Source organism: Alligator mississippiensis, chromosome 5, assembly GCF_030867095.1.
Source record: "Alligator mississippiensis isolate rAllMis1 chromosome 5, rAllMis1, whole genome shotgun sequence".
Taxonomy (NCBI): domain Eukaryota; kingdom Metazoa; phylum Chordata; order Crocodylia; family Alligatoridae; genus Alligator; species Alligator mississippiensis.
In genome coordinates this window covers 15,565,001-15,589,986 of record NC_081828.1, presented here as the reverse complement: position 1 = coordinate 15,589,986, position 24,986 = coordinate 15,565,001, and positions in this window count along the sequence as shown.

Genomic DNA, 24,986 nt, shown 5'->3' with positions numbered 1-24,986 from the left:
TGTGAAGGGATTGGCTTCATTTTTCGTGGCCAGCCAGTTACATTTTGGGCATTTTATTCTGTCCCGTTTGGCTTGCAAGTGGATTCTTGATGTAGCGCAGTCCCAATGCAATAATTAAAACCACCAAACACCAATGGTCTGAGACTGGGGAGTCAGACACACCTAGCCCAACCTCTATGAATGATGAACTCCTAGTGAGGGCCTATCCTGGGAAAATAAGGATATGGAGACTATCTGGCCACCCTCCCAGAGATGCAAGGTTGCAGAGTTTGGCTACTGTCCTACCTGTTGTCATTATCTGAACATTAGATGAATAATGTTTTTTTCATTTTGGACTTTTCAGACACATCTCTCATCATTCCTCCCCTAGCAGCTTTTCTCCTGATGAGTGAGATTCAAAAGCTTACCGTCCACTGACATCAAATTGTTCTCTCCACTTCATTATTCACCCACCTTCATTCTTCACTGGTTGGTGCAAAGCAATTCCCACTTACAATTGTCCCAGCTCCTGTATCCAGTACCTCCTTTCTTGGGAGAGGCAGGTCCAGTCAATCTGGCTTTTGACTTCGTCTGCTCACCTCTTCTTAGGCCTGCCTTAGGGGTTGTGTGAAACGTGGAAACATTTTCATAGGAGGTATCACTGTCTCCAAGGCCACAATCCTAATGCCAGCCAAACCTTCACTCGAAAGCAAAGATGAAACAGCTGTAAAATGGGATCAGTGCATCATGGTCTGGCCTGTATAGCAGGGACAGTGAAATGAAGTGTCCCATTGATTTCATGAGCAAAACCCCATGTGGGTGAGGGAGGCAAGTATTTAACTATCCTGAAGTACTTGGAGAGAGAGTCTGTGCTCCAAGATGGGCACAATATTCACAGCCCTGGGGCCTCCAAGCCCATTTTAGCTGTCCACAATGTGGGTTGTTGTGGGGTTGGTGAGATTTCCAAAGCCATTTAAGCATCCCAGAGAGCTTAGGTTGCGGCAGCCTCTCTCAGCTGCTCTGTAGGTTCAGAATCCAGGCATCGCTCCTTGTTAAAGCTGCACCCTTGGTCATGCCCCTGCAGCCCCCAGCCCACCCCTGACATGGCTCCTACCCTACAGCTTGTGAGAAGACCCTCAGGAGGCAGCTATTTGTCTTTTTTCTGCAGTACCTCTGCTAAATTCAAAGCTTTTCGAGGCACTCCATGTCACATCAACGTCTTTATCCGAAGTAAAGAGGCTGGCATGGGAATGAGGACTCACCCTTGAATTTTAGACTGGGACTTTAGACAGGATAAAATCAGTGGACTTCAACATTTTAACCCTAAGGGGCCAATGTTCAGAAAACAGGACACTCAGCATTTTCACATGCTCTCAATTGTGCCTGAATAATTGCATATATAATTACTTGATTTATCTGTCTCTGGACCCAGCTGAGATACAAATGCAAATATTTTGGAGGCAAAAGTAGAGAGCGTAATATTGAGAGCAAGTTACACCCCAGGAAGTCAACAGACTTGCATCCTATATTTTGTGACTGCATGTTTCTCCAGAGGTGGCTGAAAATTTAGTAAGGGATGAAATAATCCTTCAGTGTAAAAATTGTAACATCCTTTGGATTCCTCTGGCAGAAGGAAAAGTGCTGTTGAATATAAATGCAAACCGTCGTCACTGAGACCCAGATCTTCCCCTCTCCTTCCATTTGTGGAAGAGAGACAAAGCAGATTGTGTCTGTGTGAGCAAGATAATGGAAATGGGAACCAACCTTTCCAGGTCTTAGGTACTCTTTCCTTTTCTTGGGGGCATCCTCACAGGAGGAAACAGTATAATTCAAAGTCATTAGTATTGATGCGGTTGACTGGGGACATGAAAGCTGAGTTGAATGTGTTGGTGGGAGCACTCTTTGAGTCTAGCACAGTGGTTTTCATCCTGTGGTCCGCAGGCCCCTGGTGGTCAACAGTCTGTGTCTAAGATGTCCGTGAAAGATTGCTATGATCCATCAAAAGCATGTGGCTACCCCCACGTACAATTTAAAGGGGTCTGTGCCTCCATTTAAATTTTTCAAAGGTGTCTGAACCTCCATTGGAAATTTTTTAAGGACCCACAAATGAAAAAAGGTTGAAAACCACTGGTGTAGCACAACCCACATTGCAGGTGCATGTGATATATGGGTCAGATACATCTTGGTGGGCTTTCTGGTCATGAAACCCAAAAAAGACTTTGTGAAACCAGTGTTTCAGCTCAGTGCAGATCCCGTCTCAAGTACTCCAGCACCTGCAAAGTTCTTCAATAACATTATTCTGACGGCAAAAATGTATAAAATAGAATTGATTATTAATTCATAAAGAACTTTGATATCTTATCTATTGCTCTTCTCGCGTAATGATTTTTAATGTCATAACGGTTTTTAATTTTGCATGAAACCCATCGTCTTCTGTTTTCGTTTGTTTGGTAAATCTTGTCTGGTTTATTAAGAAAATCCCAAGGCTTCTGTGGATATTTTTTCTACAATGAGAATAAAGAAATGTTAATAGTAATTTGTTTCTTGCTCAATGCAACATTAATTTCGATTCCATTTTGTAAGTATTTTGCTTTTATAATTTCTCAACGTGGGCCAGTGTACTTAAGGTTGTGCAAACTAGGATATACAGCTAAAATGTGAAAAATCCTTTGTGTCCTAAGATCTTGTACAAACCTTAACTTACCTTTTATTTACCCTGTACATTACTGTGAACCAATATGAACCATAACTCCATTTAGATAATAATAATCAAATTATCCAAACCTGGGAGAGCATGTTTTATAGATTTTGGTCTAAATTTAATACAAAAATGCAGTAGTCCTTGTTTGGAAGAGTTTATTAAGGGTTAGCAAAGAAAAAGCTTTTTCAATAGTCTATAACTCTCTAATGGCCTTTTTCAAATAAAATGGGAAAGAATTTGAAAAGAAACCTATATCAGTGAGCTGCAATTGTAACATTACAGTACAGGTCTATAAATCTTGACATGTTCAGAAGATTGCCTAAACCAGCAATACAATCTGTCCAAACCTCATTGTCTCCACGACCAGCCAGACTCATTTTAAGAAATGTATGTGGTCTTCAACCTAATTTTATCACCTTCATTTGTAAACTAGTCAATCAATCAAAGCATCCTGTGAGTCTAAATAGAAAAAGGAGTGCATTTTCATGCATTTCCAGACAGCACAGTCAAAAATTAATCTCCACTTGATCAGACATTCCTTGCCCTCATCTCAATAGACCATCATTAGGGTCAGCAATGTATATTAAAAATAGAGTCGCAGCGAACTGTTCGCCATGGATACTTTGCAAGCTACCTGCCACCAGCTCACTGAGCTCACGCCTTCCTGGGAGCTTGATGACACACACTGGGCTCAGCTGGGAAACAGCCAACCTAAAAATAAAGTTAAAAAAGGAAAAAGAAAAGTCCTATGATTGTCATGAATTTCAGATTCTCCACCCCTCAGGCTCAGACATAGGGAGACAACTGCACTGATGAAATGCAAAGAAACACCCCAGGTGAGGTCACTGCCTCGTGCGCCCTCCCTATCCTCATATACAGACCTACCCTCTGTGTGAAGAGGGGTCAGAGGAGGGCATGTTTGTCCCAGGGAGACTGGCAGAGGACCGTGCACTGGCCCCCAAGGCCACACTTGCTTCTTTTCCATCTGTGAATTTACTGCCTTGACTTTATGGATCATTTTTATTCTATAGACATATAAGGAAATTGTTGGTTGGATCCCTCCTCCCCGCTGCAGCCACTTTATTCATCTCCCGGGGGAGCCAGAAAGCCCTTTCATGAGACAACCAGTGATTCCAGCTCCTCCAACTCCATCTGGCCCTTCCTGCTGCTCTAGATGGTGTCTTGAGGCAGGCTGTGGTGGAAGGAGGCCTGGCAAAGCAACACTGGGCCAAAAGAATTGCTTTTAGGGAGCTGTTCCAAAAAGCATGAGTTAGACCAGCCATGTGATAGCTCTACTTGTTTCAGGGCTGAGCAGAGCCCAAGATCGGTGAGCAGGAAGGGAGACAGAAAAGACAGCTCAGGGGCTTCTAAGGATATACTACTAACCCTGCTCCTGTGAAATGTTTGGCCCTTGGGAGGCCCTGTGTTTCAGAGTGCCCACAGTGCTGTGAGCCACCCCATAAACTCATTTTTCCTTTCTTTTAATTTTTGTAGGTGCACGTGAGCAAAGCCTGACTGAATATCCTGAACCCTCAAGTCCTCTGCTCACCTGCCTCACCCCACTCCTCCTCCTCTTTTCTTCAGTGCCTGCTTTACTCACCAGGGTGAAAGCAGACACAAGCCCGCTCCCCCCGTTCACCTGATTGTATAAAAGAGGGTAGGAGCTCGGTTTGGCTGTGATAACATGCGACAATGAAAATAAGCAAAAGAGCAAGACAGGGAGGTAATGCTAACAGCATCCTTATATTTGTCCAGAAGGGCTTGTTGGTGTTGAATTCAAATCTCTGACTGGCACCTGATTGCAGTGACAACAGCTTATGTAAGTTCTCCTAATGAGGAAGAGAAGTTTTCTTGCCTTTGAGAATATAAAAAGAGCAGTGGGAACCAGTCCGAGGTTCTTCCTGAACCAATCTCCTGAATAATTGACTTTCAACACAAGACTCATTTCCCACAGACTCTCTACATATGCTGGGGGGCAGAGAGACAGGGGGAACCGTGCACACAGGAAGAGCAAACATGCTTGTCATGAGCAAAAATTTTCATCTGAGTTAGGGATTCTCCTTTTTCTGAAATGTATAGGGCTTGATCCTCCTGTCATTGGAGCCGGTGGGAGCTTTCCCATGGACTTCCCTGACTGCAGTCTAGAAAGTCTGATCTTGCACTTGACAGTGTGCAGCATTTTCACCTGATTATGGACTGCTAAGATTCTTGATTTTTATAAGATACTTGCCTATGAACAGGCAAGTTCCCATCATGCATAATGAAAAAAGGAACTTGGGTAGTTGTCATTAAAGGGGAACTTCGGAGTTCTATTTTTGATCTTAATATATCATTGCCTCTGCATCCTTGTCAGCTCGTGCACTACTTTTGGTGTCACTTGCACCTTTAAACACTGAGAGGAAGGAAATCAATTGCAGTTCCCAAATGATGGAAATCCCAGTGCAGAAGATCACTAAAGATCATCAATTCCACGAGGGCACTGAAGTAGCCTACTCAAAAAAAGACATAATTGGGACAAAGTGCTATCTCTAGCCCATCAATAATTCAAAACTACAGTGTGGGGTTTTCCTTGCGCTGTCCAGAATAGATGTACTTGTTCATGAAGTGAGTACATTGTTGTAGGGGAGACACATGTGCACACACCCAATACTGAAGAAATTGATGCTTGTGCTTAATGCATTGGAGAAATGATTCAAGGACATTTTGTCTTTACCTAAAGATTACCTGAGTAACCACACCAAGGTTGGGGGGACCTTGGGCTATAAGCCATTTATAAAAGATTATTCAGAAAAAGACCACTTTGACTGGCTAACGATGAGTTTTCTGAGACGTGTGCATGCTTTACACCTGAACCACAACAACAACATTGTTGTTACAGCACTGAGGCACTGATTATCCAGGCACGGCTGTGTTGAGCTAAACGCTGTGCTTCTGGGTGATGAGCTCACGTCTGTGCAAGTTGTATATGAAGAATTAGGGTGCGGTGAGCAAAAGTGAAGTCAGCTGAAAATGTGTATTGCAGACCTCATGACACACCACCGTGTTCAGAGCAGTATACCCACTGCTTACTGGCTGCCAGGTGGACAGTCATGGTAGGCAAGGATCAAAGAGCGGTTGACGTCTTTGGGAAGCAATGCAGTACAAAGAAAGTAACTCTGGCTTAAGAAGCAACAGTGGCCTGTGATGCAAAACTCTGAGTAGCATTGAAAAGGATGTGGTCAAAGTGTTTTGTTAACAATTGGCCTAATGAGTCAAGTATATGCTTACCATGCCATTAGGAATCCTTTAATGGCTATCTGCTCTGACTGGGATTGATTCACCTTACATTCCTTGGTTAGGTCATCTCTGAATCTGGGGGACTGATGCCAACAATATCTAGAGAGGTCAAGGTCTGGGACCTGGTCTTCAAGGATGGAGAGCTGAGTACTCTCATCTCCCACTGGCATCGATCTATGCATCTATCTTAATGTGGACACATCAATCACTGCAGCATCTGAACACTGAGGCCCAGATCCACAAAGATATTTAGATACTTAACCAGAGGTCAGTTGGTGTTAGGTATCTAAATACTAGTATGGATTTGGCCCCAAGACCTGATCCAGATTACTCCACAGTAGTCAAGTAAAAGATTCCCACTGACCTCACTGGAAGCAGAATGAAACCTCAAATGGGAGAGCAGCTAACAAGCTCAGCAGTACTGATCCTGAGGTCAGGCTGTAGGCATGGAGCATGTATGAACTTTTCTCAAGAAAACAAGATGTACTGAAAAAGAGACATTATTTTGATTGTTCTGGTTTCATTTTGAAAGCAGGAGGATAGTAAAGGATCTATTACATTCTTGTCTGCCACCGTTCTCAAGGAAGACGGTCACTGGAGTGACTCTGGCCCCGACTACAGAGACTTTGAAATTGCCATCATGAGATCACTCTTCCTAGAGCTTTTTCTGTTTTTAATTAAAGCTGATGCACATAGGATGTCAGTCATTTGGGAGCAGGGCCCTGAGGTTCTGCTGGGTGCTTCATAGCATAGTAACAACTGTTTGCTGGATTACCTGGTGGATTCAGTGGGTGTTTTAGATTGATGGTTATTTGATTCTTGGCCATCTGCTTCTTGTTTGCTGGTGCAGGTGATAACCTTAGCAGAGTGGAATGAGATACGGGAAGATATGCAATAGGCAGGACTGATTCCCCTCTCACACCTCCTACCTGTGTCGCATGGTCGATTTTAGGAAAGTAACTTGTGCTTTCCCTGCTAGCGTGTGAGTTTTAGATCCAACGTGTTGTTTGGGAGCAGATTCTGTGGCCCAAGCGAGAACGTGGACTGGCAAGGCAGCACCCTCGTCGTTCTTCCGTAAAGGATCTGCGAGCTGACATCGCAGGTTGAGGGGCGGAACAAAAAATGGAACCAAAAGTGAAGCCATCGATGTGGACTCCCAGGCAGGTTGGGAGTTTCAGACTAAAAGGGCCCTGAACCCGAGGTTTTGCACAGCCAAAATCCTGGACCAAGTATAGTTTTCAAAAGCAAATCTGCCTGTTCTTACCTGCCTGGCTTTTACCCGACTCGGACAGACTCTCCACCTGCTCCTCACCTCTTCGGTAGCTCCTTCCTCCCCTTTTATATTCTTTCTCCACAAGGGGTCACTGTAGAGCAGAGCTAGGATGACTTAATAGACAGTATATGGCTTCAACCTAGAAAGCAGAGCGGAGATGTTTTCCCTTATTTTAAAATGTAGTAGACCTTTAACACATCTTATTTCAAGCACAGCTGTTCCCGGTATTAATTATTATCTGAAAAATATCCTAGCGCTTTTGTATAGCACAATATTTATTTAGTCGCTGCTTACCTCAACCACTTTCAAGGATGGGCAGGCTTTTAATACAAATGTGTTTCTTATAACAAAGTACTAACATAAAATGCAAATGCAATTGGAAAAAATTGCTGGATCTTTGCACCTCCGAACAAATGAATAGAAGCATTTGGAAAACAGGTATCAGTTTTACTTGGTAATTAGAATAAAATCCTAGAAGAGCAAAGAGGACTCCGTAATTTCTCAATTGGAAATTGAATCCAGCTAGGGGACATCTAATAAAAATATCATAAACAAGGTGTCAGTCATCAGACTGCTGACATGCAAAGAACTCTTCTATCTTCTTTGTTTCAGCTAGGATAATATCCACTGTTTTGGCATTCATACGTAAATGGTTTGATAAATACAAGTCACTGGCCATATTAAGCTTAAAAATAAAAGCATATTTTATCTATGTAACTTAAAAAGTAATCATATAATTAATGGGTGAAAAACAGAGAGAAAGATTGCCAGAGATTAAGATTAAGCCCTGCAGAAGAGAATGTTCTAACTAGAAATTGGTTTAATTAATAGCACATTTTACATAATGATTACAGTGTAATTGCGCTGACTAGCAGAGTGTCATTAAATATATCCATGCTCCTTTACAACACCCTAAGGCTAAAAATAATGAGTTACATTGAAAATCACTATGCAACAGGTTCATAAATAACATTTAAGCCTATACAAGGCGAATACTTATAAATAATAAATATTTGCCTTTTGTAATTGAAGAAAAAATGACAGCCTTCTTTTTCTACTACCGTGTAGATTGTCATGTTATAATGCTGAAAAGATTTTTTCCCCTTGCGTTCTGTAGCAAGTGTTGAATAATTTATTCAAATGCTAATATTCCACATAGTCTGACTTTGAGGAACAAATATTCCTACATAAAGAATAAATGCCAAGTTGCTTATTACCAGCTTCGTTTTACTTTGCAGCGTATGGTCCCCAAAAAACGATCACAGTCTATTACACGTGTCAAATGAAGTTAGTGGCCAGGTTTTCTTCCAGAATAGTTGCATTCTTCTTTATTTAAAAATTACCCCTTCTCCCAAAATGTTCATCATGCTCAGAGCTGTTATGTAGCAACAGCTGCTCCGCAGCTCCAAAAAGGACGACATCATAAACCTGATAACTTTTTAATCTGTAGGTTTTCTCTAGTGAATCAGGAGTATCTAATAAAAATGAATTTGATTTCGTATTAGCAGTACACTGACATTTGAAAGGCCCCCAAATGGTTAGTATTTAGCTAGCTTACCAAATCCAGCAACCTCTCCAATGTCAAAATAAAGCAACACACCATTTATGTGCAGAAGCTCAATTTAGGAGAGGAAATGTTCTAACACAGGATTTTTCAGCTCTTCTCAACACTTATGCCAAGACAACAGCATGCATGATGAGATCTATCAGTAAAGTCAGATAGCTTCTTCTCTTGGTTGTGGGGAGGGAGTGATATTTGGTCTGAAAAGGGGAAGCCATTGCTGGTCTGAATATGGTCTCACGTGAACGTAATATAATGATCTACTTTTGCCTTGCTTTCTAAAGAGCTTCTTGACACCCATACATATTAGCTGCCATTTTTCTGACCCATTATTGCTGACTTGGCCACCACGGGATTCAGTAATTGCTACTAGAATCCAGCGTGTGCACCCACCTGAGTGTTTCTGAGGCAGAAAACCTCTGAACCATAATTCTCCAGACACTCACGTAACCTTGTGTCGTCATGCTGCAGTGCTAGACTTCTGCAGAGTTTTCATTTCAGTCGCCTAAACAGCAAATTGTAATAAGTAGACCATAGTGGTTGAAATGCTGAAATACCTGCTAAGGTACCTCTGTGACACTGAAACTGTTTTAGCACCAGGGATATTTTTAATAACTCATCTTAAAGATAAAGCCTAGTATTTGTTTCAGCTTTGGATTCTTTCAAAATCCCTAAGCCCTTTTATTAAAAAAAGTCATAGCATCCCTTCCGACCCTACTTCTATGAATCTATTAATCTATTGCTTTCAGCATCATATCAGGACCTCTGGAGACACTATAGGCTACATCCCATTCCACCTAATGGGCATTTAAGTGGCATAGGACTATCTACATGCCGTCCTATTCCACCCAGCCTGAACCTATGGAAAAAGTTAACATGTCTACTTTAGTAGATACTTCAAGTTGTAACCTTTAAACTTAGCCACAAAAAGGAGCCAGGAAAGGGATGATCCATGAATCTCTGGTATTAATGTTTTTTCAGGCATTTGAGTAGGGTGGAGTTGAATGGCATTTAGACATACTGGGCACATCTACAAGTGCATTAATGCACCATAATTATTTAATGTGCCGTAATTGGTGCTACTGAACAGTAGCGCCAGTGCACATCTTTTATGTGATGCTAATGAGCAGTAAACTACTTCTACTGTGCATTGGTGCATTAGCACAGCTTTCTCCATGATGTGCTAATGTGCAGTAGAATCAGTCTACTGTGCCTTTAGCGTCTCATGTAGACATACCCTCAGATGCCTGAATACAACTTAGCTGTCTAATACCTGGACTAGGATCTGGCTATATGAATGTGGACTGAGGTGGCTTCCAGAATAGTTCTTCACACCTCCCTCCCACTTCCAAGTCCTTCGTTATTGTTAGTAAACCCTCACAATACCCCTGAGAAATAAGGATTAATACCATTGTTTAGCTTTTGGAGGAGGTGAGAAAAGACAGTCACAGCATCCCTCAGTGAGCCAACTGTAGAGCCAAGGCTGGAATTCAGGAGTTCCTCTCAGTATTGGCTTGCTCTGCTAATGGAGGTGTCTTATCCAAGGCATTTTGTAACTCCAAGAACTAATGGACATTGTTTAATACAAGTACAATGGGGCCAATCTCTACAATTTGGTCAAGGGTCTCACCACGTTTTTTGCTTTCTTTCAAAAATGCCCCAATCTGCAGTGCCACATCTGTGAGACCCTCAGCTTGCCCTTAAAAAATACTATGTCAATAAGTGACAACCCAGTTCTGGTCATGGGAGGTAGGACAGGTAGATGGATGCATATAAAGCAGCAGTCTGCAACATTTTTGGGTAGAGTGCCCAAAACACCCACAACCTTGACTTGTAAGATGTTGGCGGATGGCAGGGGAGCTGTGAGGGGCCTGATACCTGTTGCGGCAGCCCCTTCCCTACCCTGGCCCCTTCCCTACCATCTGCCCTGAGGCACATGTGCTAAGCAATATGACTTTGCATGCCATGCTCTGATATAAACCATGATATCACCAGGCCAAATGTCCTGGGTAGCATGGGGTCATGAGAAGCCTGCTTCCCTGACTGTGCTCGCAACAATAGCTTGTGGGACGAAGACAAGGAATTGAGTTTCCAGGTCAGCGCTCTACAACACAAGCAGGTCTTTTGCAACACAAAATGAACTCAGAATCTGAGATGTTTGTAGCCTTTTGTGAATAGGGCTAGAATTAAAATTCCATCTTTAAATAATTTGTCCCTTAAATCTTTTTTTTAACCAGATTTGTTTAAAGATCTACCTAGCCTATGAGACATAATTCATTAATGTTTGCCCATACAACATGAGTTTCATTCAAAGCTTACGGAAGTCTTTGGATCAGGCCGTACAAAAACCTGCCTTTGTTATTTTTATTATCATGGCCACAAGGACATATTTTGCTACGAAAAGGGAATAAACACTAGTTTAATTAAAATACCTAAGTCTGCTTTGCTGAAGTCACAGACACAATGGCTTCACAGGGGCAGATTTTAGTCCTTAAACAGGCAGAGGAATGATTAAGAAAGAATGTCCTCTCCTGTTTGTTCACTTCTACTGGGCAATAATATAATTTTCAGTCTCACGTCTCTATTTCAGACCACATATGGCAGTAATATTGGATCTTCACCATCTCAGCTTAACCATGACTAAACAGGTTGATGAATGTCATGCATCTTATCATCATACATGCATATTTTTAAATATAATTCACTTTTGATCTGCACCCTTGTGCAGTGGCGAATGAAAACAGTTAAGATTTCTTCCACTGTCTGCCTTTAAATGTATTAAACAGCCCTGCTGTCAATAGATTATATTCTTGTACAATGATAATAGCCCAAAAAACTAAGAGGCCTTGTCAGGAATTGCAGTTGTCACAGTTTGATGCAAATGATTTTACTTGGTGTTCATCTGCTGCACAATCATCTCATAATCTGGATATACATCACAGCATGACATGTAAATTTCCTGCTACTCTGCTTTCATTTCCAGAGGCAGCAATCAAATGAAAACCATTCAACCTCACCAAAATGTATAAATAATTTTCATTCAAACATATTAACAGTCAAAATATGAGAATTTATCACAGAGTACTACGCCTTTTAAGAAGCAATAAAGACTTTACTTTTTAAGCATATTTCTACTTAGAAAAGTAATATGAACAGTAACTTGCAATTTTAAAAGAGGATTTAAAAGTCCACATATGAAGCCTAATCTTCAAACTTAGGTGTATTGATGCTGCTTTGCTGATGCTGCACATCTTGCTTGGAAAGTGAAAAAAGAAAACAGAAAAATGATTGGAAAACAATAACCTCCATATTCATTTAAATAATTGCCAATAAAGTGGGATTTGACTAAAATACTAATCTTGCCCAAAATCAGGCATGTAGAATTAATGCAAATATTAAAGATATAAAGAACTGGCAATTAAACACTATGTCAAATAAGCTGATGATAGGACAATTAAGCCCTCCCTTTGATTCATTTTGTTATACTTTTTGCTAATGAAAATCAATTTTTAAATCAAAGTAACAAGCTGCTTCACCTCAAAATGATCTCTCTTAAATCCTGGGTTTTGAAACATCACAAAAACATCCCCAGGCACCGCAGGCATGCTGATGCGCGTGGTCAGTTATTTTGTTTCTGATGAAAAGAGGTGAAGGTAACAATTGACTAAAGTAAGCAATTGCCCAAGTTCTTGGCTGTGAAGTCAGATGGGGATATGAGTTTGTCAGCACTTAAAGGTTGTGGTCCTGCTTAAGGTTGAGTCTACTGTGGAAATGCTGGGTTTAGTCCTCTGAGAACTGAGAAAAGTCCAGGCTGTCCAGGGAAACATCCACTGACTCCAAAATTACCGGACTGAGCCCTTCAATCTGATCACTTGAAGGAGCTCCAATAGCAATTCCTTCAAACACAGGGCCCAGGCCCATAAATACTAACTATCAGGCATAGTGCTTCCTGCCATCTTGTGAACTCATAGCAGTAACTAGCGCTGATGGGGAAAGGTCCATGAAACATTACATTGGAAAGACCAGGTAAAATTGTGCCTAAAATGATTTGTTGAATAAGTATGCCTTGTTTTGCCTTTTCAGAAGCAAATTCAACATCGCTGCCAAGTTAGGAAGTCAAATTGCTGGGTACGTTGTTTTGCCCAAATCCATCTGCTAATAGGGCATTGTTCAAGACACTAGCAGCTGTCCACAGACCAAACAAAAAGAAAAAAATATGATCTCCCGCTTGGAAAATGAAGGTAGGAATGAAGAGCAGTTTACAGTTGTTATTATTAATGATGGTGGCTGGAAAAAAATTGCTGCCTCCCTTTAAATTGGACACTGTTTTCGAGAAACAGGTGAAAACTGCTAAGATGACAGTTTTTCCCATTTTTCCAGTGAGTGTGTCTGAGGAACTAGAAGTGCAATAACCAGGGGTACAGCGGGCTCAGCCATTTGAAATAAAACTTTGCAGTACTAATGTTTTTGTAACTGCTTTCATATTGTAATGATATTTTTCCAAGCACTGGTTTTATTTGATCTTAAATACCTTTTTGGGAAAGTCCAGTGAGCTGACTCTAATAAAATCATGCTATTGAAAAAAGGTTTAAGTGGAATGTTCAGAATAAATTACAAAACTGCATGCAAGAATACCAGCTACTGCTGCAATAAAAATCTGGAAATGAGGATTCTTGCAATATATTTTAAAGAAGTAGTATACTTTTTTTTGTTCTTTTTTTTTTCACGGAATGTTTCATAATAGAAAGCCTTTGCAACGTGAAAGAGGGTGAATGAATAATGAATGGATAAACTGCCAAAGAAATGGTATTTAAAAAAAAACACACCTTTGTTATTTTTTTGGCTACCGAATGCATTTCATATCATCTTCAATAACTTTTGAAAGATAACAGGAAAAGTAAATCTGCTCCATTTTCCTCTACCTAAATAGCTAAATTATATCATACTTAAACTGTCATATCCATCTCCCCTCCCACCATACATTCAGGACTTGTAAGTATAGTTTTATGTATCTTTTTGTATTAAGGGCTGGTACCAATAAAAGCAATACATCCAGTTTCCATACCCTGCTTATTCTGGAAAACTTAAATCTGGAGGAGCTTCCAAAATCTATGTGAGGTTATCCTAGACTTCCAGTTCCACTCTGCAACAGCCAGACTTACTTCTTCTGATTGAGTCCAATTCTAAGTGGAATTTGCTAGGACAGGAGGTAAATGTGAATCCACGTGTGTTGTGTTTTATCTCTTCTAGTCATTACAAGAGAACTGGGAATGACTCTGCAAGTTGCAACAATTTATCATGAAGTTGCAATCAACAGCATTTTGGAAAATATTTCCATGTGCTGCAAACAGGGTGCATCTACATGAGATGCTAACAGCGCAGTAACGTAATTTTACTGTGCAGTAGCACCTGCTAATACAGTACTGTGCAGTAGCATTAGGCTACTGTGCAGTTAGCATTACTAAAAAGCCGTGCACTGGCACTACTGCACAATAGCACCAGATATTGGTTATACAAACACTAAACTTAATGCACCATAACTACGGTGCATTAATGAATGTGTAGACGCACCCACAGGGCATTTAGGATAGCCACTTTCCCTTCCTTTGCTGGAACCTACCAAAAGCATCCAAAGAAGAAAAGACAAAAGTGCATCACCACCAGCAAACTACCTACATACACAAGACCTGATAAGTATATCTCACACTCAAAAAAAAAAAATCACTGACTACCACAAGTTTGATTTCCAGTTGGACTAGATGATGATCTCTTGATATTCCTTCCAGCCTTACTTCTCTATAATACTCTATGACTGATTAGACTTACTCCCTATTTACACCTAGAAACAGAATCAAACCCATTCATTTTTAATGTCAAATAATGTGATTGAAGGGACAGTACATCTTGCACAAAGGGCTCCTTGGTGGAATTAAATGCAATTTGTTAGCAAACAGCTCCATGTTTGTACAGTTACAGAGCACTAAGTTAGTCCATGTTTGAGGCTCATGAACTGAAACAACCTTATCCATGCACCCTAAAGTGTAAACAAGACAGAAAAATGAAGCCAAGACCAAGGTTTATCAACACTGAAGAATATTCCTGAGTCCTGGGCACATGTACATGGGCTTGCCAACCACCTCCTACATAAGTCTCTTCTGGCCATCCCAGCAAGTGTTCGTTATCCATGATCCAGCACCACCCAGCACATAAAATGCTTCTGCTTTTTGGAGGCACTGTTATTGCAGCAGAAAAGAAATTGATGTTATGGTAGGTTGTAGAGGGTATTTTAGCAGTAATGTATGATCCAGTGATTGGGTTGAAGTTAAGTAGGATTGGATTGAGTGGGTTGAGTCTTGAAGGGCAGTTCATGCATTCTGAGGGCTGCCATGACAGAGCAGACACATGGCTATAGGCTTCAGATTCCCCATAGGTAGCTTGGCATTTCTCTTGAGGACAATTAGCCTGGCATGGTAGAGGTCACACTATCATGGTCCCACCAAGAGAGACCAGCAGTAGCTCCAGGATTTCTACAAGAAGAAGCAGGCCTTTGTGGACCCATGTGAAGAGCTTGTTTCAGTGCCAGGAGGATGACATGCTCAAGTCCACAGCTAACCAATTTGGTGTTCTGAAGTCAACTGTTGGTGCTGTGACAGCAAAGACTTGTGATGTGATTAATCTTGTGTTTTACTTATATGTCAAGGATATGACTAATGTACCTAGCTTCCAACCACCTCCCCTCCCCCCCTGCAATACCCCTGTCCAGACAATGTTCCTTGAATGGAGAATAGAAAGCTGCACGCTGTTATCCCTAAGAGACTCTTTCACGTAATGTACCTAATAGACTTAATCCAGACAATCTGGGACAGTGCTTTACTGCTAGCAGTAGACTCTGCTCAATGTTATGTCTACATCAGTTTACTGCTCTGTCTTCTACCGCAGTCCCTAGGAGCCCCAGTTCTGGACTGGGGTCAAGTGTGTTTAGTACTGTCCAACACAGAACAAAAAGACAGTCCCTGCCCCAAAAAGCCTATAGCCTTTATAAAAGATGAGAGACAACAAGTAAAAATAGACCAACAGGAAATGCAAGCATAAAAGTGGTTTCAGCCCATTGACTATGAAACCATTGCCAGGGTTTTTTGCAGGTATCAAGGCAAAGAGAGTTTTAAGGAGAAAATCTAATGTGAGCATGGCTCAAGAGAGTGGGCCCTGCCCCTGGAAATGAGGGGCTGCTGGGATCTGGCTTGTCCCTGGTGGTCATTTGCATTGCCTATTCATTGGATAAAATGGATTAGCACTGGAATAGCACCCAAGCCTACCCAAGGGGCTAGAGCTAAAGCCGGCTCAAGGGGCTTTGAATGTGAACCTCTAACTTGCTAGCCAAGAACCCTAACTGCTAGGTCACATAGTAGACACCCTAGAAAATACCCTCAACCCCTGCTTTTGAGTGTGGTTCACTGGGAAACAAAGGGAGGAAGGTAGGTGGTGGCAGGAAGAACATGTGTCAGAGGGAGTGGGGCTCAGTGAAACTGGCACTGTTATACCAGCAATGGGAATCTAGGCTCTGGCCTGCCCATCCCCAAGGCTGGTGTTTTTGCATAGACTTTCCATTGAATGGAATGGCTTGAAACAGTGACAGAGTTATTGCTTCATTGAGACGCAGACAGCGGGGAGAGTAGTGCTTACCAGAGAGGCCTTCAACTTATAGCACACACTTGCCAGGAAAATGGTGCAACCACTAGGCCACAGGAAACACCTGCAACCCCTCTGCTGAAGCTGAGGAGCATGGCAGAGGGAGTGTGGCTCAGAGAGCTGGGGTCTTCCCCTAAAAAGGGAGGCAGCTCTGGGTTCTGGCCCAGGCCAGACCCACGTGGCAGCCACTGGTGGTTTTGCATAGGACAGCCATGAGACAGATCCTGTGCATTTGGGATTGGAGCCAAGGCTTAATAAACCACTTCCAATTCCTTTTTGTATTTTGGAATAACTGATGGAAATTTAGAATAAGTCACTAGTTGGATGTTTATGTGTACTTTCCCCCTTGGACACCACCTTGGATCATGTGTGGGTGATCTTCTACTCATCTAGGGCTACTTGACTACCAGGATTTCCTGGTAGCAAACCCCCTCCAAAAAACCCAAAGAGAAAAGCAGTGTAAAACATGCCAAAATGGCATGCATCAGGACAAATGTAGACAGCACACTCGGAGCCCCGATGCGGAGGCACCCTGTGCCCCAGCCAGCTGCTCCCCAGCTGACTGGGGCGTAGTGTGCCTTGAAACAGGGGAGCAAAGTATTAGACATAGTTTCCGATTTGTTTTTGATGGGAAGCTTTCCCTCCAGTCTGGATAGACTGATGTCCTTACACTGAAATCTGATCCACCTGCACTCTTGGCAGCTGTGCTTCTGCTCAGAGCATAAAGTTGGTTAAGCTACTCAGGCTGATGTCTTCTTTCCGGGGGGTGCACAAGGAGTCCCCCATGCATTCGGTGACAGACCCCCCTGCGCTCCCATTGAACACTCCATCCGCCCCACCATCTCAGCATTCACAGGCTGCGCCTGATACCTCGAGATACATAGAAAAAACATATAAAGCTGTGTCTATGGCTGAATTGCTGATTCTCCGACTCAGAATCAAATCTTCAGATTCAGCCGAATCAAATCAGGACAGTGATCCAAATCAGCGAATCAAATCACTGTCCCCCAAATCAGGCTGAATCCAAATCCGAATAGAATACTGCCCACTTTGCACACCCCTATTCCTTTTGTAACATTTAACAGAGCTCTCCAAATGCAGCGCAGTGTTTGGTTCCACGCTGTCTTCCACGTTTCCTGCACAACTTATCGCTCTCCTCGCCAACGGAAAATGCCACCCTGCGAGTAGCTTCTTACCAGTGGAAATTCCACAATGAGATGGCTTTTTCTGACCACATGTTTTCATGTGCACTGCATGATTGACTCCTTTTGCTGCATTCAGCTCTGCAGCCTGGGCCTTCGCAGTTTCTGCTGCTCTGCACAGTTGGACAGTCTTTCCTAGGGACAAGTCTCCCTCACGCAATAGCCTTTCTTATAATGCAGGCTGTCTGCAATGCCACAAATAATCCTATCTCTAATCAGCTAGTCTGTCAAGTTCCCAGAAAAACAGTTCTTACTCAGTCTGTTTAGTTTAGTAACATACCAGTCTATACTTTGTTTTATTTGTTTTCACATAAAAAATCAGTGTCTTTCAGGAGTCACGTTCTTTTTTGGCATGCATTATTTCTCAGATTTAGACAGTATTTTACTTAATTTCATATTCTGACCTTTTTTGAAGGTAAAGGTGTTGTAAAGAGCCAGGGCTTTTGCCCCCACAATATGCAGGAAGAGAGTTGATTTGACTTTGTCATTGTTTTTCTTCTGCCCCTGTGGCTGCTAGATACCACTCAAGCCTTTGTCTGAATGCCCTCCAGGTCTCTGCTGTATTGCCCGAAAACAGAAAGGCAGGTGGCAGCTGCAAAACTTCTATGACTCGCTGTCCTTTTACTTAATTGTGCAGGCAGATCTCATACAGAGGTCCTTATCCTTCCACATGGCTACATTGCTCCGTTTGCTCTCAGTTTCCAACTTCTGTTTCAGTTTGAAACTCGAATTCTATCATGTTCTTTCTCATTTGCCGCTCCTGACACCATGTACTGATCACTGGATTCAGTAAATATAGGTATGCCATGAGTGAGACTAACAATAAACTTTACTTGTGGAGCAGTAGACAAAACTCGGCAGACCTCTTGTCTGGCTCTAACTAACTGACTGGCTAGCTGTTCCCTAGTTGGGGGACCATCTTCCAGTTCCCAACTCCCTCAGTTCCTCCTAGGAAGCATCTCTAAATTATAATCTCTCTCTAAGTATAGACCAAACCTCTTAATGTAAGCAATTTCTGCACTGAACAGAATAGCATGTCGATTATATAGGTTCTCTGACTACTATCCATCTCAGATGTGGATATACATATTTATAAATCATCAATCGCCATAGTAACTGTGTGCTAAAAAAATAACCCTTCTTCTCAGTATTCTAAGGTTCAATTTATTGTAATTGGGAGTTGTTTTTTATTTGAATTCTAGTTTTCTTTTTGTCAGTTGTCTCTGATTACCCGGAAAGAAAGTGTAATATGCTGTCTATACATACATTTACAAGAGACAGGTTCTTTAAATAAAATAACTGTACTGACCAAAACTGAAAACAGGCACATTAATGACATTCAATACCGAGACAGCAATGCTCAGAATTTCAGAATGGAGAGGACGATTGATTTTTAGGATGGGGACCAGGTATTTTGGTGTGACTTCGGCCAGGACATTTTCTAAGTCACTTGGCTCCTCGGTTGCCCCCACCTTAACGCAAGCAAATTACATGTAGTTCCTTATCTAACGTTACTGTTGTGAAAGATTAATTTGCAAATATTTGTAGAGCACTATTACAATGGAAAGCTCTATATTACTGGTAAAAATGACCTGGTGTGTAGTAAGCGCCATTTAACCCCTTGGCACTAACCAAAGGCATTAACTGATTCTTGGTAAACAAATCATAACTCCTTGGCTGTAGTTAAATTCCTATCTATTCATTGGTTTGTTTGCAAGTGACCCTACTAAGCAGGAGTAATTGGCATTTAACTACTATTAGGTACCCTAGGAGGTGACACTATAAAGGAGCTGTCCTAGTTAACCAATATCCCAGGTATCAAAGTATACTGTGCTGAATCAGATTTTCTTGAGAGAGGTGTAGCTTTCATAGAAATTGGGTATCCAAACACATAAACAATTCCTTCTTTGCTACTTGCCCATGCTACAGTTCTTACTGGAAGTGCATGTATATTTGCCATGTAAATTAATCACACAGCAGTTCTGGCAACAAATCTTAAACCCCTGAGGATTTTAGGTCCAATCCTATATCTGTTTACACTAAACCTAAAAACAGATGTCTGCTTTTTCCAGAGATCCTACCGCCATACAAACCCGGGCACTCTAAGTACTTGTGAAGCATGCAAGATAAAATGCGCTAACACTCCCCAAATCTCCTCCCCCTCTCCTCCTCTCCCATCTTCCCTCCCCCTCCCCCTCCCCCTCCCTCTCCCCTTTCCCCTTCCCCTCCTTGAACATCCTTGGCTCCTTTGAGTTACTTGCCATTCATTCAGGGACTAGCTACATGTGTAAAGGGCCGTGCATCGTTTGTCCCAGGTCTTGACTTGGATCAAACAGAACTGGCACAAATGCAACACCTGTTTTTAGTCTAAGAATTCACTGACTGCAATAATGTTCATCTGGTTTTACACTGGTGGTGCTGAGAGCAGAATTGACACTTCTGCCCTACCAGGCAAGGGAGAACTACCCACCTGGTAGAGAGAAAAGGCAGAGGCATAGTGATGTGGCTGGGTGCCCAGGACAGCGGCCACACGCACGAGCAGCAGCGGTTTCTGATTGCTGCTCCACCACGGGCATGACTGCACAAGTGAAGCAGCAGCCATTCTTTTCCAGCCTCACCCCCAAGCTGGCAACTGGGTGGCCCCAGTCAGCCTGGCTTAGTTACGCCACTGAGAAATGGTAGCATATTCAGATTGGATTGAGGTACAGAAAAGGTGGGGAAATGGGGAGAGTTTGAGAAGGTAATGAGGTCCTCTGGGAAGTAAAAGCCATTCTGGATCAAAATACAGATCCCAAAGCTGCTGCTGTTTAATTCTGGAGGCACCTAAAATCCATAGATACATCAGGTTTTGATGCAACAGTGACCCAAGCAGCTAATGGGATGCTTGTGAGCACACCAAATAGTCCCTCGGTCTTGACAGAGCTAAGCAAGACAAAGCCCTGTGACAATCCACAAATGAGTCTGTCCTTTGCCTGCATTGCCTGAATGCCTCAATCCAGCAGTGTTCTCCGAGCAAGCTTGGGCTCTGCAGAAAACCCATTGGCAACCACCCTGGTGGCCCTGCTGTCCATGCCTCTCTTGTACAATATCCCACTGGTTAGAGTGCTCCCCTGAGATATCTGAGACCGGATTCCTGTTTCTGCCTGACAGGATTCATATCCACAGCTGGGGAACTTGGTTGGCCCCAAGGAGTTGCAACCCAGTACACCAAAAAGGGGTGAAATTGAGACAGAATCATAGAAAATTAGGGTTGGAAGGACCTCAGAAGGTCATCTAGTCCAACCCCCTACTCCAAGCAGGACTGTCCCCAACTAGTTTATACCAACCAAATCTTTGTCTAGCCAGGTCTTAAAAACCTCCAAAAATGGAGCTTGCACCACCTTCTTGGGGAACCTGGTCCACTGTTTTACTACCCTCCTGGTGAGAAAATTCTTCCTAATATCTAACCTAAACTTCCCTTGCTGCAACCTGAGACCATTGCTCCTTGTTCTGTCATCTGCCACCACTGAGAACAGTTTAGCTCCATCCTCTTTTGAACCTCCCTGCAGGTAGTTGAAGGCTGCTATTAAATCCCCTCTCAGTCTCCTCTTGTCTAGACTAAATAAGCCCAGTTCCTGCAGTCTTTCCTCAGAAGTCACGTCCCCCAGCCCTCTCACCATTTTTTGTTGCCCTCTGCTGGGCTCTCTCCAATTTGTCCACATCCTTTCTGTAGTGGGGCCCAAGACTGAATGCAGTACTCCAGATATGGCCTCACCAGTGCTGAACAGAGGGGAGTAATCACTTCCCTGAACCAGCTGGCAACGCGCCTGATGTCTGGGGGATGCACTGGCTCAGCAGGCCTGCCCTGTGCTTCCCACCCGTACCGCTCAGAAAAGTCCCTGGTCAGTGTTTGCTGCTGGAATCCCAACATGCCACCCTCCCACCTGCTCCCGAACAGCATATCAATCCTTGCTGAACCAAGACTGCCAGCCCAGCAGGTTGCGAGGGCCTGAAATACTGCACTTCACAGCGCTGAAGGAAAAGTTCCACAAAGAAAACTGCTGAATGCCAAGACAAGAAGCAATTTTCTTTATGGAGAAGCCTTGCAGTGTCCAATTCTACTCACACTTTTTATGGGGAATAAATACATACTCCACAAATTTTAATGATCACTCATATTTTTATTTCAGTAGCTTAAATATTTTTCTTTCGACTCTAGGAGGGGAAGGAGGAGGCACACTTTACGCTGCTCTCACCCCTGTTCTGCACTGGCTGACCTGGGCACTCCCAGAGGACTGTGCTGCAATACAAACCTGGGGCAGTCTCCCTCTTTGATTAGCAGTGTGTAGCCTTAGTCACCACTCCTGTAGTCAGATCTATGCGAGCATCGTCTTGCACCCATGCCAAGTGCTGTTAACTTCCATGAGGCTCTGCGCTGGGGCAAACCCCCACCTCACTGATTTGGGCTGTAGATAGAAACAAGTGTCTCCTCCTGGTGGGTGGATCTGTCAGGGATACCATATGGCTAGTAATGAAGCCTCAGAGTTCATAGATTCATAGTTGGTGGGGTCAAAAGGGGCCTCATCAGATCATCGAGTCCAACACCCTGCCGTGGGCAGGAAAGAGTGCCTCTCCAGCCTAAGACTCATAGTTAAATACTCATAGCCACCAATTCATTCCTTTTACCCTCAAGACTGCATTGCTAAGAGGCACAACAGAGGAAGCCAGGCAGCAGGGGCATGCGCTTTGCTCCCCACTAGCTTCCACTGGTGGTAACTGGAAAGCCAGTCCTTCCACATGGCTTTGAGGACCACCATGGAGCAGGCCTGTTTTGTATTAGGCAGTGAAGTACCCTCCCTTCTGTATTTCCTCCAGAGGGGTCTTGGGCAAAATTGACTTTAATTAAATATTTTCTGTTGAAGAGCCTAATTTATAACAAAAAGCCCAGGGCGGGTTGCAGCAGTTGGGGATGGGGGAGATGGCTGGAGGCATTGGAGCTACTCACTTTACCCAGTGTCTCCAGCACCACTTTCACTGCATCCTCTCATTCCTCATCATCCCTGCACTCTCCTTTTGCCATTCCTCTTCCAAACTAGTCTCCCACCTGCCCTTCCCTGCACTCCAAACAACCATCTTGATCCTTCAGATTACTTGCATGAAACCTTAACTTTAATCCATCTACACAAAAAGTGACAAGTCTAAGACCAACTCTGCACAGGCCCGTCCCACCAGCTGATCTCTAGGGTCAAGTCACGGTCTTATTGGGTTCTGTGGCAAAACTCCTATTGAGCCAGGAAAATCCTGATTTAAGTCTCAGCAGAAGCACTGAACACCCCAGTCGAAACCCCCAGACTTAGCTGCAGCCATCACCCAATGCTTCCACGGAAAGCACATTGCCCTCTCACCCCTCACCCAACACATAGCAGCAGGAGACAAAATTTCTTCCCATGTAGCAGCCAGGAAAGTCCAGAAGTATGGGAAGTACCCATTGCATAGCATAGATATAATTACTCCTAGATGATCTCTCATCAGCCTCAGTACAGAGTTATTTATTTACTATCATTTCTATAGCACTATACACTTGCAGGGCACCTCAGTAAAAAGACATACCCCGAAAGACTTAGACTCTCCATAGCAATCAGGTAGTTTATACCTTTTGGCTATCAGTTGTGACTAACCATTTTATACAGACAGACAGCAGGAAGATTTCTGCTTGCCAGCTGTTGTAAATGCTTTCCTTAGTCTAGACTTTAAAACGAGTTAAGAACAGTGGCATTCTTGAGTTTAGAGAGTAGAGATTCATTTGAATTTTCAGTTGATTAGGGCATTTTCAATATGATGCCATGTTCTTCAGAAGCTAATATCCAGCACAGGTGATGCTTCCTAGGCCAATATATTTCCCTGAAGAAATCCACACAGTGCCAAGAAAGCCCTGATAAACCTGACAGCAGTTCTTGTAGGTTGTTTGAATATTTTTTAATCACAGAAATATGAATGTGGCTGTGGTAACGGCCAATATACAAGAGTAGTTGCAACCATTATGGCTGCTCTGATATAAACAAGGTAACATCAAAATACTTCAGCAGTCTGCACGGGAAACAGTATAGTTTTTATAGTAGCACCACCAGTGCTTTGCCAACCAATAATGCTCATGTGTAAAGTTAATTCAGATCACACTGTAAGTGCTAATTATGTACTATAATTAGGAATACTATATAGTAATTATATACTATTATATGCACAAAAAAATCTACATTAAAAGATCATTATTAAGGTTGCAAAGTCAAGCATTCAAAAGTTAGGAAATACCAGAATTAAAGTTGCCTGAGTGATATTAATTGAGCTCCCTTGTGTGTCTACATATGCACTGTGATGCAGGCTTGTGATGTGTGATGAGCTACTATCTGCCCCACGGAGCCCTGCCTCATTTAGTGCATGGAATCAATCCCCTCTGGAGAGGAATGAGGGCCATATAGTGAAGGAGGCTGTTGTCTGGAGACTTGCTTGAATTTGCAACTTTATTAATGTTCTAAGTTTTAGCATAATTTTTTTTTTACTTCCTTGTTGAAATGTGAAATTTCTTAGGTGCTTTATTTATCAATCCCCACAAAACCATGAAATCCCATCAGGTGGCATCATATGGATGTGCACATGGATCATCTTCAGTCTGGGAACCTCTAGGTCTCTCACCTGGCCCTGTACTGCTTGAGCCAGTGCACGCTCAGAAGATTTACAGATGACACCAAATTGGGTGGAGTTGTAGACATGCTGGAGGACAGGACTAGGATCCAGAATGACCTGGATAAACTAAGAAAAAAAAATGGTCTGGAATTAATCAGATGGAAATTTAGTAACAACAAGTGCAAAGTCCTGCACTTGGGACAGAGCAATTGCATGTACAAATACAGAGCAGAAAATGATCACTTAGGCTGCAGTACTGCAGTAAAGGACCTGGGGCTTACAGTGCACCCTATACTATCCTAATGTCAAAGTAAGATTAAATACCCCTGTTGCCTTCTGCTTTTAACCACCTATTTGTTTGGTTTGCCTTTCAACTTAGGATCCTGTCTTGTTGATCCCATTTCAACTGGGACCTAACCCAGGCCTCATTGAAGTCAGTGCCAAACCCCCATTGACTTCAACAAGAGTGGAATTGTGCTCTTAACTCCTTAAATGGAGGTTGCACAGTTCAACAGATGGCAAACAGGACGGGTATCATAAGAGGTGTCTTATGCTGCTGGATCTGCTGATCGTTCCTTAGAGAGTTCTGGGAACTATTTTGTGCCTCAGTTCCCCATCATGAAATTGGGATAGGAATATTTCATC